Source organism: Canis aureus, chromosome X, assembly GCF_053574225.1.
Source record: "Canis aureus isolate CA01 chromosome X, VMU_Caureus_v.1.0, whole genome shotgun sequence".
NCBI classification, from domain to species: domain Eukaryota; kingdom Metazoa; phylum Chordata; class Mammalia; order Carnivora; family Canidae; genus Canis; species Canis aureus.
In genome coordinates this window covers 121,818,797-121,835,385 of record NC_135649.1, presented here as the reverse complement: position 1 = coordinate 121,835,385, position 16,589 = coordinate 121,818,797, and the positions used below count along the sequence as shown (strand labels likewise).

Here is a 16,589-nt window from a genome sequence, read left to right as displayed (position 1 = left end):
GGTAACTGTTGGCTTGAGAGTTGGTTAGTGTGCTTGCTGTTTGGTTAAAATGGGGACCACTGGCTGCAAACAGAGGGCTCATGAAATGGAGACAGAGAACTGAATCTGTGACCTAGAAGGCTTAGGGTCTTTTGTGGGGTAGCTCACTGATGGTTCTGATGGGTTGTTGAATTTATAATCACGGGCAAAGGTGAGAGATGTGTTGGAGGTATCAAGTTTGAAGGCATCATGGTACCTGATGGATGGTCACTGACGTCATGGCATGCATAGCTCATTTGAGAGACTAGTAGATGACACACATTCCCAGTTTCCAGATGTAAGTATAAAAGTGAGTTCTCCCATTCGAGCCTGGTCTCCCGTGTTATGTCAATGTTTCCACCGGTATTTATGGATATGTGTATGCGTGCCATACTTCGGCCCTCTACTTGTCTTAACAAAGGGAACTCGATGAAGCTTAATACAAAGAACCTTTGGTGCTCAATAAACTTGAATGCAAATCACTGATGGAAACCCAAGACTATACAGATGGTCAAACAACCAGTAATGGTCCTAACTGGCATCTCCTTTTGTTTAAACGTTGAGCAAGTTCAGTGGAAAGAGGGAGAGGATTGGGTCTGGGACATGTGGATTCATATCTACAATTGCTTGGGTGACCCTGGACAGGGTCGTCCCATTATTTAACAGATTTCTGTTGTCCATCTGTCAAACTGAACAAACAAGGTGTCTCAAGTGGAGTTGGTGAGGAATAAAAGACACACAAGCTGACAGAAAAGGAGAAATGTCCTCCGATCCCTGAACTGAGCCCAGAGTGCATGCTTCTCCAGGACAGGAGAGCTTTTTGTAAGGAACAGGGTGATTCCCTGTCGAAATGTTTAGGTTTCTCCCTCTGCCTGTGTCTCTGTCTCTCTCTGTGTGTCTCTCATGAATAAATAATTAAATAAATACTTTTTAAGAACCTACATCTAACTCTGGAGTTCTCTGAAATCAGTCTCATCTATAGAAAAAGTCTTTGAATCCTTAGCAGGATGTACAAATCCGATTTCCTGACTCAAGCACTAGAGGGACGATAAAGGAAGGAAGATAAACATCCATAACACTACAAAGTAAAATTTGTTATTTGTTGCATGTAATTGTTAATTCTGTGACTTTAGATTTATGGAACTGTCAAGGGACTCAGGAGGAAAGAAATATGACATATGTTCAGCCCTATCAGGGAAGAATTCATGACATTTCCCAGGTTGGGGCTATTAAAGAAATTTTAGTGAGGGAAGGTTTCTGGAGTAGAGTCCAGATGGCTCTGTGGTTGGTGGAGTTATTAATGTGACAGAGATATTTTTCTAACGTCGTTATGTTCCATAGAGTTGTCAATGTTCATTAAGACAAAAAAGTGCCCTGAGGTTCGTTTAACACTATTAATGATTAGGTTTTTAGCAGCTATAATTAAATCCCCACATCAATCTTATTGGGAATCTAAAACACCAAAAAAAAAAAAAAAAAAAAAGAAAGAAACCCAAAAATCAAACCAGAAACAGAAGATTTGAGGTAAAAAAAAAAAAAAAAAATTCAACTAGAAATAATTTAGGATGACAAAGTGAATTATCATGTAATATTTAGAGGTTTAGAGCATGCAGATAAAACAAATCAAATTTAGGGGTGTCTGGGTAGCTCAGTGGTTGATCATCTGCCTTTGGCTCATGGTGTGATCCCGGGGTCCTGGGATTGAGTCCCACGTTGGGCCCCCTGCAAGGAGCCTGCTTCTCCCTCTGCCTGTGTCTCTGCCTGCCTCTCTGTGAGCCTTATGAATAAATAAAGTCTTAAGAAAATCAAATTTCCATTAAATTAGCAGGTATTGAGTGTCCACCTTTTGTGAAAAACCTCCACATTCATATCATTTAACATTGACCAAAGCCTACTGAGTTTTATTATCTTGAGTTCATGAAGCAAATGCAGGATTAAATATTAATTTTTTGATCCAGGCTATAACATTTGTCACATCCAACTGAATACATGTGGTTGAAATGAAAGTTGTAGAAATCACCCTTGAATATCCTTTCGCATCAACCAAGAAATGTAGATGACGTATGGTTTGGGGACTCTATACAGAGAAATCTGCACACAGAAATTTGACCACCATGCAGACAAAGGGGAAAAAATCAATCAAAAGTATTTACAAATGCTTGGTCATTAAAAATATTCCACTGGAACACCTGGGTGGCTCAGTGGTTGAGTGTCTGCGTTTGGCTTAGGTCGTGATCCTGGGGTCCTGGGATTGGGTCCCACGTGATAAATAAAATATTAAAAAAACAAGCACGTCTAATTTCATTACCACCGAATCTAGTGCAATAAAATGTGTCCAGAATGAACTAGTGTATTTTTATTCCAACATCCTACCTCATCCAACGAGACCACCCTATCTTAAAAACAAAAACAAAAACAAAAAAAGACTACGACCACTGATTGGGAGAAAGTCCAGAATCTGCTAGTTTTTGTTGCTTGTTTTTAATCAACACAGGAATCCATTCCAAATCAAACACTTTTTTTTTTTTTAAGGACAAAGTCCAAAATTTTGGGGGCGGTTCTGTTGAGCCCTAATTAGTTTATTTCTTCCTTGTGTTGCATGGCACTTGAAAACCTCACCGACATTGAAGGAGCTGTGAAGTCCACACGTTTAGCCACCCAAGCGATGGAAACGTTTACGTTCTTGGAGATTCTGAGAAAAGGCAGCAGGACTGTGGAAGATGATGCCCTTATTCTAGGCACCACAAAGTGAAGTTGGGTGAAGACAAATATTTGGGTTGTATCGTTGATGGTGCCCAGTTGGCCCTGGATCCCGGGTCCCCGCCGGCCATGTGGCCAAGTGCACAGAGTGTGTGCTCACACCACCCGGCTCTCTGAGGAAGGATAAATGGGGTTTTAAGAGAGCAGGAGCAGCTGAGCCTCTGGCGTCGTGGCCGAGCTCTGGGGCCATCGGGGGGCCTTGGGTACCACGCGCACAGCTTGGGGGGGACGATCCCCACTGTTTCTCATTACCTCTCACGACCCAAAGACAGCTGAACAGATTCTGGGCAAGCAGACAAGGCCCTTGGCACACTCGGCCGAGGAGAACCGCAGAATCCGTTAGGCACTTGGCTTCGGGGGCTCCTTTGGCAGGGCGGGCGCGGAGCAGGTTTGTGCAGGAAAACACTGAAATGCGTTAAGAGGCTCTTAAGTATTAACAAGGCCTAAAAATAACTCCAGGTGAGACAGAAGAGCAGAGCAACCTGTGGGACCTATTTTCTACCCCAGGGGAGGGCCTGGCTAGCCCAACGGAATGCTGGTTTCGTCACAGAAGCCACCTTATGAGGTCACAGCAGGGCTCGTGCACACGTGGGTGTCTGCAGGTGTGCGCCTGGCAGGGCTTCCGAGGCCTGCTGTCCTCGCACATGTTGTCAGAAAAAGTCAGCCAGCATTTTAGGACGAGTGGCACAGACGTCTCCCCTCCTGGTGGCAGGTGAAGGTTTGTCTTCTTCAGGGCTTTGGAATAAGAACTACAAAGAACTTCTTTGCAAAACTCTTTTTTTTTTTTTTTTTCTTTTTTTTTTTTATTTCATTCTTTCTCTCTCTCTCTCTTTTTTTGCCTCCCCCAAGTCAGGGGCCTGTTTAAATATAAATGGGTGTTGGGTGTGCTCAAAGGCAGACTTGTGGGACACTGCACTGCAGGTTCTTATGTCCAAGGTGTGTGCATGCGTTGGAGGAAAGCCTTCTTCACCTTTCCTCCATCAAAGCCATTAGGGTTGTCACCCATTGGGGGGACCTCGCCTCTCTGCATGGGGCCCAACCCGCCTGCAGGCTGAGCTGGCCCCCTCCCGTCGCACATCTGATCATCACACCCAGGCTTCCCTCTTGCTGCCCATGATGGGAACATTTAATGCACGTTCACTCCGAGGATTCCTAGGTATGATGTGAGGATATCACAAAGCAAGAGACGCCTTTGCGCAAGGTTTGAATGATGTCATCTCTGTCATGGAGCGCACTCCAGATCACTTCAGATGTGATGGCATCTTCAGGCAAGAGTGGAGGAGCGGAGGCAGAAAACACAACCCCAGGAATGGAGTTTCCATCACCTTGAAAAAGAAAAAAGGAGAAACTGGCCTTCCATGGTGGGCAGAGGGGGTCTATTCGTGAGTGAGGATGGTGCTCCCAGCACTCAGTATAGAACAAGAAGACGATGGGATGGTGCTGACTTTGCTTTGGAGGATTTACATGTTCGGTTCAGCTTTACGTCATCGTCAGTCCTGAGGTTCCCCAGCAAGATTCAATTCGCGGTGAACACCCAAGGGCTCTCAAATCCATTCCAATTTCAGGGCATCAGCATTTGATGGCCACACCCTTTCCAAGCCCCTTGGAGTCCACAACGGAAAAAGGGAATAGAATGCAGGATCACCAGGCGGGAAATCAGGACCGATGAACACGACCTAAACACACTGCCCTGAAACACTGGCTCTGATTACAACGAAATCTTGCATAGAATATATAAGGAAACACCATGAAGACTCGTGTAAGTGAGGAATGATGTAGTAGAATATGGTGTAAGTTTGGTAGATCTTTGAATTCTTAGGATTAGGTTCAAAACCTAATCTGGTTTTGACTGGACAAGCAAGTGGAAAGCCAAAGAGGAGCCATACGCTAGTGGGCTGGTGCTGGCTCTGGGAGCATTGCTCCTGGCTTTCATCCGACTGGACTCGCGTAACAAGGCAGCATTTATGGACAGTAAGGGCACCAAGCAAACGTCTCTATTGCATCAAAGGACCAGGAAGAGGGGCCCCCACAGAGCACAGAGCTCACAGCTCTCTCCCGGCCTCCCTCCAGCGAGCTCTAGGAACAGAGCTTAGGCAGCCACACTGAGGGCTAGAGTTGCAGCCACGTCTCCGAGCTCTTTCCCCTTGGCAGTCATGCGTTACCTAGTCATGCAAAGGATGCAACAGAGGTCAGGGCCAGGCACAGGGCCAGGACAAGGGGCTCCAGGAGCTGCAGGTTGTAGGCAAAGTCAAGTGGAAGGAGCTGGTGTGAGAGAATGGGGAACCCTATGATGCCATGACTGGACCCGAGCTCTGTACACATTGCAAAAATGAAAATTAACATAACAAAGGATGATGAAAAAGAGTGGGTGCAAGCTACCGTCCAGAAAGCAGACAGGCTGTTGGTAGGAACCCATGTGAGACAGAGCAAAATAGCCAGTTGAAACCAGAATCGTAGCCCAGGAAGGCAGGTTAGAATTTGTGCTGTGAAATGAACCACGTGCAGCACCTGCCAAAGCTAAAAAAATTTTTTATAAAAATAAATAATAAAACATTCCAGGTGGATTTAATGGGATCTCGAGTTTCACAGGGAAATATTCAAAATGTGCAAGGTCTAAATACAAAAGTACTCGACATATGAGAGAATGTGGATAATCTCAAGGATTCTCCAGACAACGAGACAGTCAACGTGTGCCAACTCCAACAGGACCCAGAAGTGGAAAGTTTACAAGACAAAGCTTTCGAGGCAACTCGTATAACCCCATTCCAAGAAAGAAAGGTGAATATTCTGGAAATAACAGGAAAGATGGAAGTCGTGGCTAAGACGTCAACTCAACAAAACAGAACCAAAAAGTACATTTCATGAGGCAGCAATACAGGAAGGACTCAAGTCATGTAGGTGGAGAAGCTCGATGGCAGGATGGAAGGAAGAGCAGGGAGAGACCATGAACCCAGAGATCAATCCATACAAATCAGCTTATCTGAGCAACAGAGAGAAGAAAATGTAAGAGGCAGAAACAAATGAATGTGCAAGATCTTATCAACCGGTCTATGGCTCTTTTCCTTAAAATTCTTGAAGGAGAGAAGATAGAAATTGGTGCAGAAAGAAGAAGACGGGAGAGGAGGAGAGGAACGGGAAGACAAAGAGGAAGAGGCAGAGGAAGAAGTAAAAGAAGAGGAAGAAGAAGCAGGAGGAGAAGAAGAAAAAATAATAATACTGGTTCATTTCCCAGATTTAACAAAAGGCATGTCTAGAAAGTCAGTAAACTCTAAAGAGGATAAAATAATAATAATTAAAAAATGGCACACATATTTTCATAAATTCTGAAGAGGATAAAATAATAATAATTTAAAGATGGCACACACCTTTTCATCAAGCTGGTAAACAGGTTTCACAAACTTTGCTAAAAGTTGTTGAAAGCAGAGAGAAATAATACATGACATTCAGAGATTAATGACTGACGCAAAAGCAGAGTGTTCGTCAAAAATCGTAAAGACTATCTGTGATTGCTTATTGCATGTGGCATCATGTCTTGAAGGTTTGTGTTCTCACAGGTGGCAGGATTTCCTTCTTATTTTATTTTATTTTATTTTATTTTATTTTATTTTATTTTATTTTATTTTTTTAGGATTTCCTTCTTTGTTAAGGTTGAATAATATTAGTCCATCGGATGGAGGTACCACACTATCTTTTTTTTTTTTTTAAGATTTTATTTTATTTATTCATGAGAAACAGAGAGAGAGAGAGAGAGAGAGAGAGAGAGAGAGAGAGAGAGAGACAGGCAGAGGGAGAAGCAGCTCCATGCAGGGATCCCAATGTGGGACTCGATCCCAGGACTCCAGGACCATGTCCTTGGCGGAAGGCAGGCACTAAACCGCTGAGCCACCCGGGGATCCCGGTACCACACTTTCTTCATCCGTAAATCTATCCATGGACTCTTGGGTTGTTCCCACCATCTTGGCTATCCTGAATAGTTCTCCAGTGAACCTGGGAAGTACGGACAGCCCTTTGAGGTCTTGACTTCTATTCTCTTGGGTAAATACCCAGAGGAGGCATTGCTGGATTATAACAGGAGTCCTGTTTTTTTATTTTAATTTTTTAGGATTTTATTTATTTGAGAGAGCATGAGCAGCAGGAGGGGCAGGGGGAGAGGGAGAAGCAGAGTCACTGCTGAGCAGGGAGCCCCATATGGGGCTCGATCCCAGGACCCCAGGATCATGACCAAAGCCAAAGGCAGATGCTTAACCACCTGAGCCTCTCTGGGTGTTCTCCAAGAATCCTGTTTTTAATATCTGAGGAGACACCATACAGGTTTTCATAGCACCTACACCAATTTACATTCCTATCTACAGTGTACAGGGTTCCAATTTCTGCACATCGTCACCAACACATTATCTTAAAAAAAAAAAACAGTAGGCACGTGAAAAAAAGCGAGGTTATATTCATCATGATTTTTTAATTTTTTAAATTCAAGTAAAGGATATATAATGTATTATTGGTTTCAGAGGTAGAGGTCAGTGATTTGTCATCTTATATAACACCCAGTGCATATCACATCCTGTGCCCTCCTTCATGCCCATCACCCAGTTACCCCATCGCTATACTCATCTTCCCTCCAGCGACCCTCAGTTTGTTTCCTATGATTAAGAGTCTCTTATGGTCGGTCTCCCTCTTTGTTATATTTTTTTCCTTCTCTCCCTTATGATCCTCTGTTTTCTTTCTTAAGTTCCACATGTGAGTGAGATCATATCTCACTTTCTCTGATTGACTGATGTGTTTCACTTAGCGTAATACCCTCTAGTTCCACTCACGTCATTGCAAATGGAAAGAGTTCATCCTTTCTGATGGCTCAGTAATATTCCATTGTATATAAACACCACATCTTCTTTATCTATTCATCTGTCGGGACATCTGGGCTCTTTCCATAGTTTGGTGATTGTGGACATTGCTGCCATAAACATTGGGGTGCAGGTGTCCCTTCAGATCACTATGTTGGTATCTTTGGGGTAAATACCCAATAGTGCAATTGCTAGTTCCTCACCTACCTAGCTCTATTTTCAACTTTTTGAGGATTTTCCATGCTATTTTCCAGAGTGGCTACACTACCTTGCATTCCCACCCAACAGTGTAAGGGTTTCCCCTTTCTCCACATCCTCTCCCACATCTGCAACATCTCCAAGTCATTTCCTGACCTCCTAATGGTGATTTTGATTTGCATTTTCCTGATGATAAGTGATGTCGATACACCTGTTGGCCATGTGTGTACGTTCTTTGGAGAGTACGACGTGATTCCACTTTTCAGAGGCTACTGAAACAGACTCATAGACGCAGAGCATAGAATGGTGGTTGCAATGGGGAGAAGGATCAAGTGGGGATTGGATATTCTATGGGACTAAAGTTTCACTTATGCCGGAAGAACACTCTCTAGAGATGTGCTATGAAACGCTGTGCCCATACTTCACTCAAAACTTGGTGAAGAGGATAGATCTCCAACTGAAGTGTTCTTACCACAATAGAAAACAATCATAAAGACCAGAAAACACTGGAAGAACTTTTTTAACTTTCCAAAGGAAAATCACACAAAGTAGAGTCTATAGGTAGGGAAAAAAAAAAATGCCCTACAGGAATGAAGCCATTTCGGTTCAAGAAAAACTGAGATAAGTTGTCTCCAAGATCTACTTTTTTGAAAGAAATGCTAAAAGAAATTCTACAGAGGAGAGAGGCATAATAACAGAGGAAAATCTGGAATGTCAGAAATGAAGAAAAACAGAAATAGTCAATATTTGGGTTCATATAAACAGATCACTTTCCTCTCTTAAATCCTAGCAGTAAAGAAGAATGTCAAAAGTTAACACAATGCCATTTTATACACATTTCAAAAAAATTTACTTTATCTTTCAGAGCCGTTTTCACTTCACAGCAAAACTGAGCAGAAGGTACAGAGATTTCCCATACGCTCCCGACCCCACATACACAGAGCTTCCCCTGTTACCAACGTCCCCACCAGATGGTGCATTTGCTAAGATGAGTGAACCTACCTTGACACCTCATTATGCCCAAGATCCACAGTTTATATATTAGGGTTCAGGGTTGGTGGTGTCCATTCTATGAGTTTGCACAAATGTACAATGACAAGCATGTGTCGTTGTAGGATCACACAGAGCCATTTCTCTGCCTTAAAAATGCTCTGAGCTGGGGCTCTTCATGCTCCCCTCCCATTCCCTGGCAGCCACTGATCTTTGCCAGTCTACAAAGTCTTGCCTTTTCCAGAATGTCATGGAGTTGGAATCCGACAAGATGGAACATTTTCATATTGGCTTTTTTCCACTTAGTAATATGCATTTAAGTTTTCTCCATGACTTTTTATAGCCTGGCAGCTCATGTCTTTCTATTGTTGAATAATATTCTATTCTCTGGATGGACCACAGTTGATTTATCTGTTTACCTACTAATGGACGTCTTGGTTGCATCCAAGTTTGGACAATTATGAATGAAGCTGCTATAAAGATCCATGAGCAGGTTTTAGAAATTTTTAATATAAAGCACTTCCTTGAAAAAAACAAAACAAAACAAAACAAAAAGTACTTCATTGCATTGGAAAAAAAAAAACGAACTATGAAATTCCAGCAAGACAGATACTACTACTATTTTGGATGAATTGAGTTAGAGAAACAGAAGCCCATTGCTACTGTATTTTTATTTTTAAAGATTTTATTTATTTATTTGACAGAGAGCACACAAGCAGGGGGAGTGGCAGGTAGAGGGAGATGGAGAGACTCTGAGATGAGCCCAATGCGGGACTCAACTCCAGGACCCTGGGGCCACGACCTGAGCCAAAGGCAGATGTTTAACCGACTGAGCCACCCGGGCACGCCAGCTACTCTATTTTCTCTTATTTACCGTTAAAAACATTTACTATTTTGCACAAGTGAAAATGTGAATAAATATGTCTTTAGACTAACTACAACTGGAAATCACTAGATTCAAGATCTCTTTGCTTCTCTAATGAAAACAACTTATTTGCATTCTGTTTGTAGAGTTGTTCCTGGGTGATCACAATTCCTTACTCCTGCTTGGTACTCTACGTTTCCCCGTCAACTTTCACCAAAATAGATTTGGGTGTGTGGGTGTGGGTGTGGGTATGTGTGTTTCTGCTTATGCGTGAGTGTTAAAGGCAGTGAGAAGTAAATAATGACCGTGTATAACCTCTATCATCTAGATCAATGGGTCCTCTTGGACCATCTGTGATGACAGAAATGTCTTCTAACCAATATGGCAGTCACTCTATCAAATACTTGACGTGTAGCTTTTTAAAATGAGGAACTGAATATTCAATTAATTTAATTTAAATTAGTTTATATTTAAATGTAGATAGCCATATTCAGATAATGGATGTTCTATTACCACAGCTTGAGAGAATATTCCTGCTGACTCACCACCACATTTCCCCTGGTTGCTTCCCTGCCAGTCACAGAATTAAACACTGCACAGAATGTTCTAGCATACGACTTTAGGTACATTTGTTTAAAATGAAAACAGGCCCTGCATGATCCTGGAGACCCGGGATCGAGTCCTACGTCAGGCTCCCTGCATTGAGCCTGCTTCTCCCTCTTCCTGTGTCATTGCCTCTCTCTCTCTCTCTCTGTCTCTCATGAATAAATAAATAAAATCTTTAAAAATTCTTATATTAAAAAAAAAAAAGAAAAGAAAACAGGCCCTGGAACACGTTTTAGATATTACAGCTGACCTTGGCCACAGGAGTGCAATAATTATGACCTATATTCATTGGCTTGGTATTAAGTTGTGTCACTAACATTTTTATACTTCCCACATGTTATTTCTCTTTATTTTTACTAAAGTGTAGTTGCTGCATATCGTATTAACTGAAATTTGGATGAAAAAACATTTTTTAAAGATTTCCTTTCAAAATAATTTTATTTATTTATTTTTTTAAGATTATTTATTTATTTACTATTAGAGACACAGAGAGAGAGAGAGAGAGAGAAGCAGAGACACAGGCAGAGGGAGAAGCAGAGGGAGAAGCAGGCACCACACAGAGAGCCTGACATGGGACTCGATCCAGGGTCTCCAGGATCACGCCCTGGGCTGCAGGCGGTGCTAAACTGCTGCGCCACCGGGGCTGCCCTCAAAATAATATTAAAGAATTTTTCCATTTGGTGTGTGTGTTGAAATAAACTTCTCATTGACATAGCTTCCCTGTAATATTAATATTATGACAAAAATATCAGTATTATCAATTTTATTTTATTTATTATTTATTTATTTATTTATTACTTTTATTTATTTATTCATGAGAGACAGAGAGTGAGAGAGGCAGAGACACAGGCAGAGGGACAATCAGGCTTTATGCAGGGAGCCTGATGTGGGACTCGATCCTGGGAGTCCAGGATCATGCCCTGGGCCTAAGGCAGGCGCCAAACCACTGAGCCACCCAGAGATCCCCAGTATTATCAATTTTAACTAATTATACTTAAATTAAATTTTTAAGGGATCCCTGGGTGGCTCAGCGGTTTGGTGCCTGCCTTTGGCCCGGGGAGCGATCCTGGAGTCCCGGGATGGAGTCCCACATCGGGCTCCCTGCATGGAGCCTGCTTCTCCCTCCTCCTGTGTCTCTGCCTCTCTCTCTCTCTATGTCTATCATAAATGAATAAATAAATCTTTAAAAAATAAATTAATTAAATTTTAAAAAGTATGAGTATTATCAATTTTAAATAAGTAAAATCAGTGTTAATATTATTTAAATAGTATTAAAGTTAAGATATTACTATCATAATATGATTTATATGCTATATATTATAGATATATTGCAAATTGTATATTAGTATATAATGTGTACATTAATATTACACAATTGTAATTAATAGTATGCTTATCAATTGAGGAGTCAGGTAGTGCTGTGCACCTGAGCCAAGGTCCCACATTTCTCTAATGTTTTTTGCTCATGCATGATCAGAATTCACTAGCAGCTCACCCTCTTAGAAAAACCGCAGTTTGGGGTCTGTGAAATGACATTCTTGCAAGATTCTATGCAGCCTCTTCTGTATCTCAGAGACCTGCATATGGATTTGACTCGGGGTCATCTAGTATATAACATATACTTATGTAGAATCAAGAGATCTGGATTTCACTGCTGCACATCTTTGAGTGTCTGCAGCAGCCCTGCTGCTCAAAGTGTGGTCCGCGGACCAGCGAGCAGCCTCCGCATCATATGGGAGCTTGTTAGAGATGCAAAATTATCGCGTCCTTCTTCAGATCTACCGAGTCAGAATTAACGCTCATTAAGCAGTAGCTGCGTAACCATAATCATAACAGTTGGTATCGTTATTGTAAGACTGAACAGTCTTAGATGCTCTGCAAATTCACATATCAGGGAGGTGCCACTGTGCGTCTGGGCATCGAGATTTCAATGGGGGCACGATAACAGTGCTAGGAAACACCCAGGATTCATGCAAGGATGGCGGTGGCGAGATTTGGGGCAGTTCTCCACATTCTACCCTTTATTCTCTGGAGTGAAGATTTGAGCAGCAACAATTCCAGTAGAACAATCTATTTCTCCTTACATATAAATCAGGCATGATTATTCTTAAATAGGAACAGTCAGGGTGTACGGATAATCATTTAAATTGAGAGCTGAATAATGCTTCTTGATTAGCAATACATTGGACCAAACGTGGGGGTAAAAATCAGGGTGCTTCTCTGTTCATTTTGTGCCCAGAATACTTGAAATTCTGTTAAATGGCACATTTGTTCACGTGAGCCCAGTAAATACCCCATTTGACTCAGAATTCTTTTCAACCAAAGTACTCTCTCCGATTGCAGAAATCGGTACCAGTCTATCAGCTGGGAGAAAGAAGATGGGATATTGAATTTTCAACTCATCATACCATTCTGCTGTCGAGCCATTTTCAAAGGCTTATTAAAATCTTAACTTACCTACCCAGCTTTTGTTTAAATCGATACTCAACGCAACACAATTACCTAGAAGCGGTAAATTACGCTATGCATCGTTACTACTTTGTGCTTGTTTGTTTCAAAAGAACAATCGGTGTCCGTGGTATATTAAAAACACTAATTGTTCAAATATTAACAGTGTCGAGGTCATTTCCATCACATACGTTTTAAAGGCGGTAGAATGCGATCTGCGCTTGGATCTACTTTTTAGGTGTATTTATTTTGATGTTTAATGGGTACTAGTAACCTCATCCATGATGCCCAAGAACTGCTAGTCCAACTGTGCCCCTCCAGCAGATACAGCGTCTATGTGCTCATCATTAGAAATTGTCTAAATGTTACCACAGTCTCTGCTCCTGAAGACTGTTGTTTCTACCCAGTGACAAAACACATTGCAAGAAAAGGTAACATGTTATGCAATTAGTATCACTTGCACGAGGAAACGCAGATGTTGGTTTGCAGACCAAGAGGATGTTCTCGGGTAGGAGAAGACTCAAAGATCTACTTGAGAGCAGAATAAAGGACAGTGTGGGCTGTGTGGAATCCACAGAGGTGGTGTTTGCAGGCTGGGCTGGTGATGATGCAGGATCGCATGGAAGTGGAGGTGGAGCTTGGTTCCATTCAGTAAGGAAAACTTGAAATAATTATTCACTGACTATATGAAATAATTATTCACTGAGTATGAATTAGGTATGGTGGTCCTAGGAGGTGTTGTAAAGAAGGTATTTTCAAGGAGAAAAAGAAAGAGTAATGACAAAGGGAAGCCTTCACTCTGTGAGAGTGGTATATACACACGCCTAGGAGAATGCATTAAAATTCACAGTTGTGGGGGTGGCTGGTGGCTCAGTGGGTTAAGTGTCTGCCTTCAGCTCAGGTCATCATCTCAGGGGCTTGGGATCGAGCGCCACGTTGGGCTCCCTGCTCATGGAGGCTTTTCCGTCTCTCTCTGCCTCTCCTCCCTGTTCATGGTTTCTTTCTCTCAAATAAATAAATAAATAAATAAATTAATTTAAAAAAAAATCTCACTAGTTGCCACTGAGTTACATGCTTAGAATAGTCAGAAGGAAAAAAAAACTCAATAGAAACTTGACAATGATGCACTACATATTGTGTCTCCTTATGGATTAAATGTTCCCATCAGTTTTACACACACAAAGAAAATCTACAAGTCTTTGCACTTGTCTGTGTGCATGTGAATTAATCCATTGTGTCCATGGCTCTTCCTCTGAGTTGTTCTTTTTAAATATGGCTCGTCTTAATTCCAGTTCCAAGGGACACGTTTTGGGAAAGGTGGTGACATCCTTTCAACACCCTTGCTCATGACAGCATTTCACGGTATGGAAGTATTCTGAAAGTTATATTTCCATCTGTCCACACTTCGACGTTGTGTACATTTCAGTATTTTTCAAAGGTAATGGGAACTAAAATGAACACATACACATTGAACAAGATCAGCAATATGTGCCCTCTGATCCCAGTTAATTCTTAATTTGCTTTAAGCACATCTCCATTATGTTTCTATCTATCTATCTATCTATCATCTATCTATCTATCTATCTATCTATCTATCTATCTATCTATCATCTATCTATCTATTTATTTTTGTTTTGTTTGAGTTTTCTTTTCTTCCAACACGGACGCAGAGGCAGTTCACAGTCTTGCTGGGGATGGCGCTGAGGCTGTGGCTATCTGGCAGACTCGATCAGAAGGCCAGTTATCAGAGCGCCATGTGATTTTTCATTTTTTTTTTTCCTGGCTGTTTGGGAGCAGAATACACGGAGCTCCAGGGGGAGGTCCATCCAGGTGAGGCTCTGCCCTTCAGGAGACCTTGCCTTTCTGGCCTATGTTTTGTCTTGCTGCTCAGAAAATGCTGGTAGGAGACAACCTGCTGGGATGAACGTGCTTGACAAACTGTGATTGTCACAGTCGTTGGGGGAAAAGTCCTAACAAACATGGTGGCTGACCCTTGGACATTTATTTGTCAGAGCTCCGGAGGCCACAAGTCTCAGGTCAAGGTGGGCTGGGTTGGTTCCTTCTGGAAGCTCTGATGGAGAATCCAGCTTTGCCTCCCTCCTACTTTTTTTGGTTGGCAGCAAAGCCTGGCCTCTGTCTCCAGTGTCGCAGGGCCATCCTCTCTGTGGCTCACTCACATGGCCTTTGCCCTGGGTCCCAATGTCCCTTTTCATGGGAGGACACCCCAATCGTCGCATGGGAGCCCGCCCACCTCATAACGTGATGACACCTAGAAACACCCTGTTTCCAAATAAGGTTACAATTCTGAGGTTTCCTGTTGACACAGATTTTGGGGAAGGAGACATATTCAACATAGCAGACAAGTTATGTCCTTAATTTGACTTCAGAAGGAAACATCTTGCCATTTCTGTCCCTGGGATGGAGGTTGGCACGCAGGAGGTTCATCACTGATGGCTTACAAGAAGCATGCGTACAAGCAATCATAAAAGGTAAGTTTGGGCAAAGAGAGAAATAAACCGGTGGTTATGTTGTAGCAGGGGGTGTAGACTGTGCCTCAGGGGGTTGGAAGGAGGGTTGATACCTCAAAATATTCTGAGCCAAGGCAAGGGGCCAGAGCTTTTCAGCCACGACACTGAGCACTCAGTCCCTGCAAACTATCATTGAAAGCATCAAAACAAATCCCGTTTCTCTCTGTCTCTCTCTCTCGGTCAAACAAATAGATAAAATCTTAAAACAAAAAGAAAAATGAACCCCGTTCCTTGAAGCGTCAGAGAACCCTGGAACCCAATGGCCAGAAACACCCAAACATGGAAAATGATGTTTGCTGTTAAAACGACTGCGTTAAAGTAAAGCAACAACTAATAAACTTCCAGGATATAATGATCATTGGGAATCATCAGGACAAAATGTAAATTCGACTAGAAACAGACTATGGAACGTGATTCCACTTTAGGGAGCGTTTAGATTTTGTTTCCTGCACCAAAATAGCAGATAGATCCAGGGAGCATTTTGAAAGCCAACAGAATGGAGTAGTTATGCTCATAAGGTAGGGTCCATATGACAATTTGATGTTCCTGTTGTCATCGCAGCCTTGGGATGTCGCTCTGCTCCCCGTGAAGGCCCAGAGATCCATCCTACACAGAAGCATCCTCTTTGACTAATTTTGCAGAGGCCAAATTTCAACCTCTGCAAAATCCAATGTTGTCCCCAACTCTGCTTTCTGTAGCCAAGCACAGAAGGGTCATTCGTCTCCCGCACACAGACACTTTCACTGGTCACCGCTCATCTCTGCCCTACAACGTGGTCTCATGTATTTGAACATTCAGATGGGACTCCTGTTCTCCTAAAAATGTGCTTATTCTCTCTCTCATTCGTCCTGAGCAAATAAGCCCATCTCCTACCTCTGAGGAAGAGACAGCTTTTTTCTTTTCTTCTTCTTCTTTTCTTTTAACATCTCATTTATTTGAGGCAGAATGAGAGCGTGAGCTGGGGAAGAGGCAAAAGGAGAGGGAGAAGCAGTCTCCCTGCTGAGGAAGGAGCCCAATGCAGGACTCGATCCCAGGACCCTGAGATCATGACCTGATGAAGGCAGACACTCAATGGATTGAGCCACCAGGTGACCCAAGACAGGTCTTTACTTAGGTGGGCTTAGGTCTTTACTTAGGATGAAATATCACCAAAACAAATCCCATCACCCAGGGGTCAATGGAGGAGATCGAATCCACCACCAGGTGTTCTCACCTGCACAAAATTCAGCACAGAGAATCTGGTGCCATTGGAGGAAGTGCAGGCAGGAGGGAGGCCACTGGTAAAACCTCCAAGCTCAGAGTTTGCTGCACAGGACCACCATAGGTGCCTGGTCTGCA

At 42.5% G+C, this 16,589-nt stretch overlaps 1 long non-coding RNA gene across 3 annotated transcripts; it reads left to right on the top strand.

The window, feature by feature from the left end:
• Positions 1–3,365: 3,365 nt before the first annotated feature.
• On the top strand, positions 3,366–15,747 carry LOC144308429 (uncharacterized). 3 transcript variants are annotated; one of them, XR_013374892.1, is made up of 3 exons: positions 3,366–3,490; positions 15,111–15,212; positions 15,444–15,747. It is a non-coding gene; the product is annotated as an uncharacterized LOC144308429 (long non-coding RNA). The 3 variants fall into 3 exon arrangements; XR_013374890.1 differs by having other exon boundaries at positions 3,375–3,490; positions 15,050–15,212; XR_013374891.1 differs by having other exon boundaries at positions 3,383–3,496; positions 15,050–15,212.
• Positions 15,748–16,589: the final 842 nt, after the last annotated feature.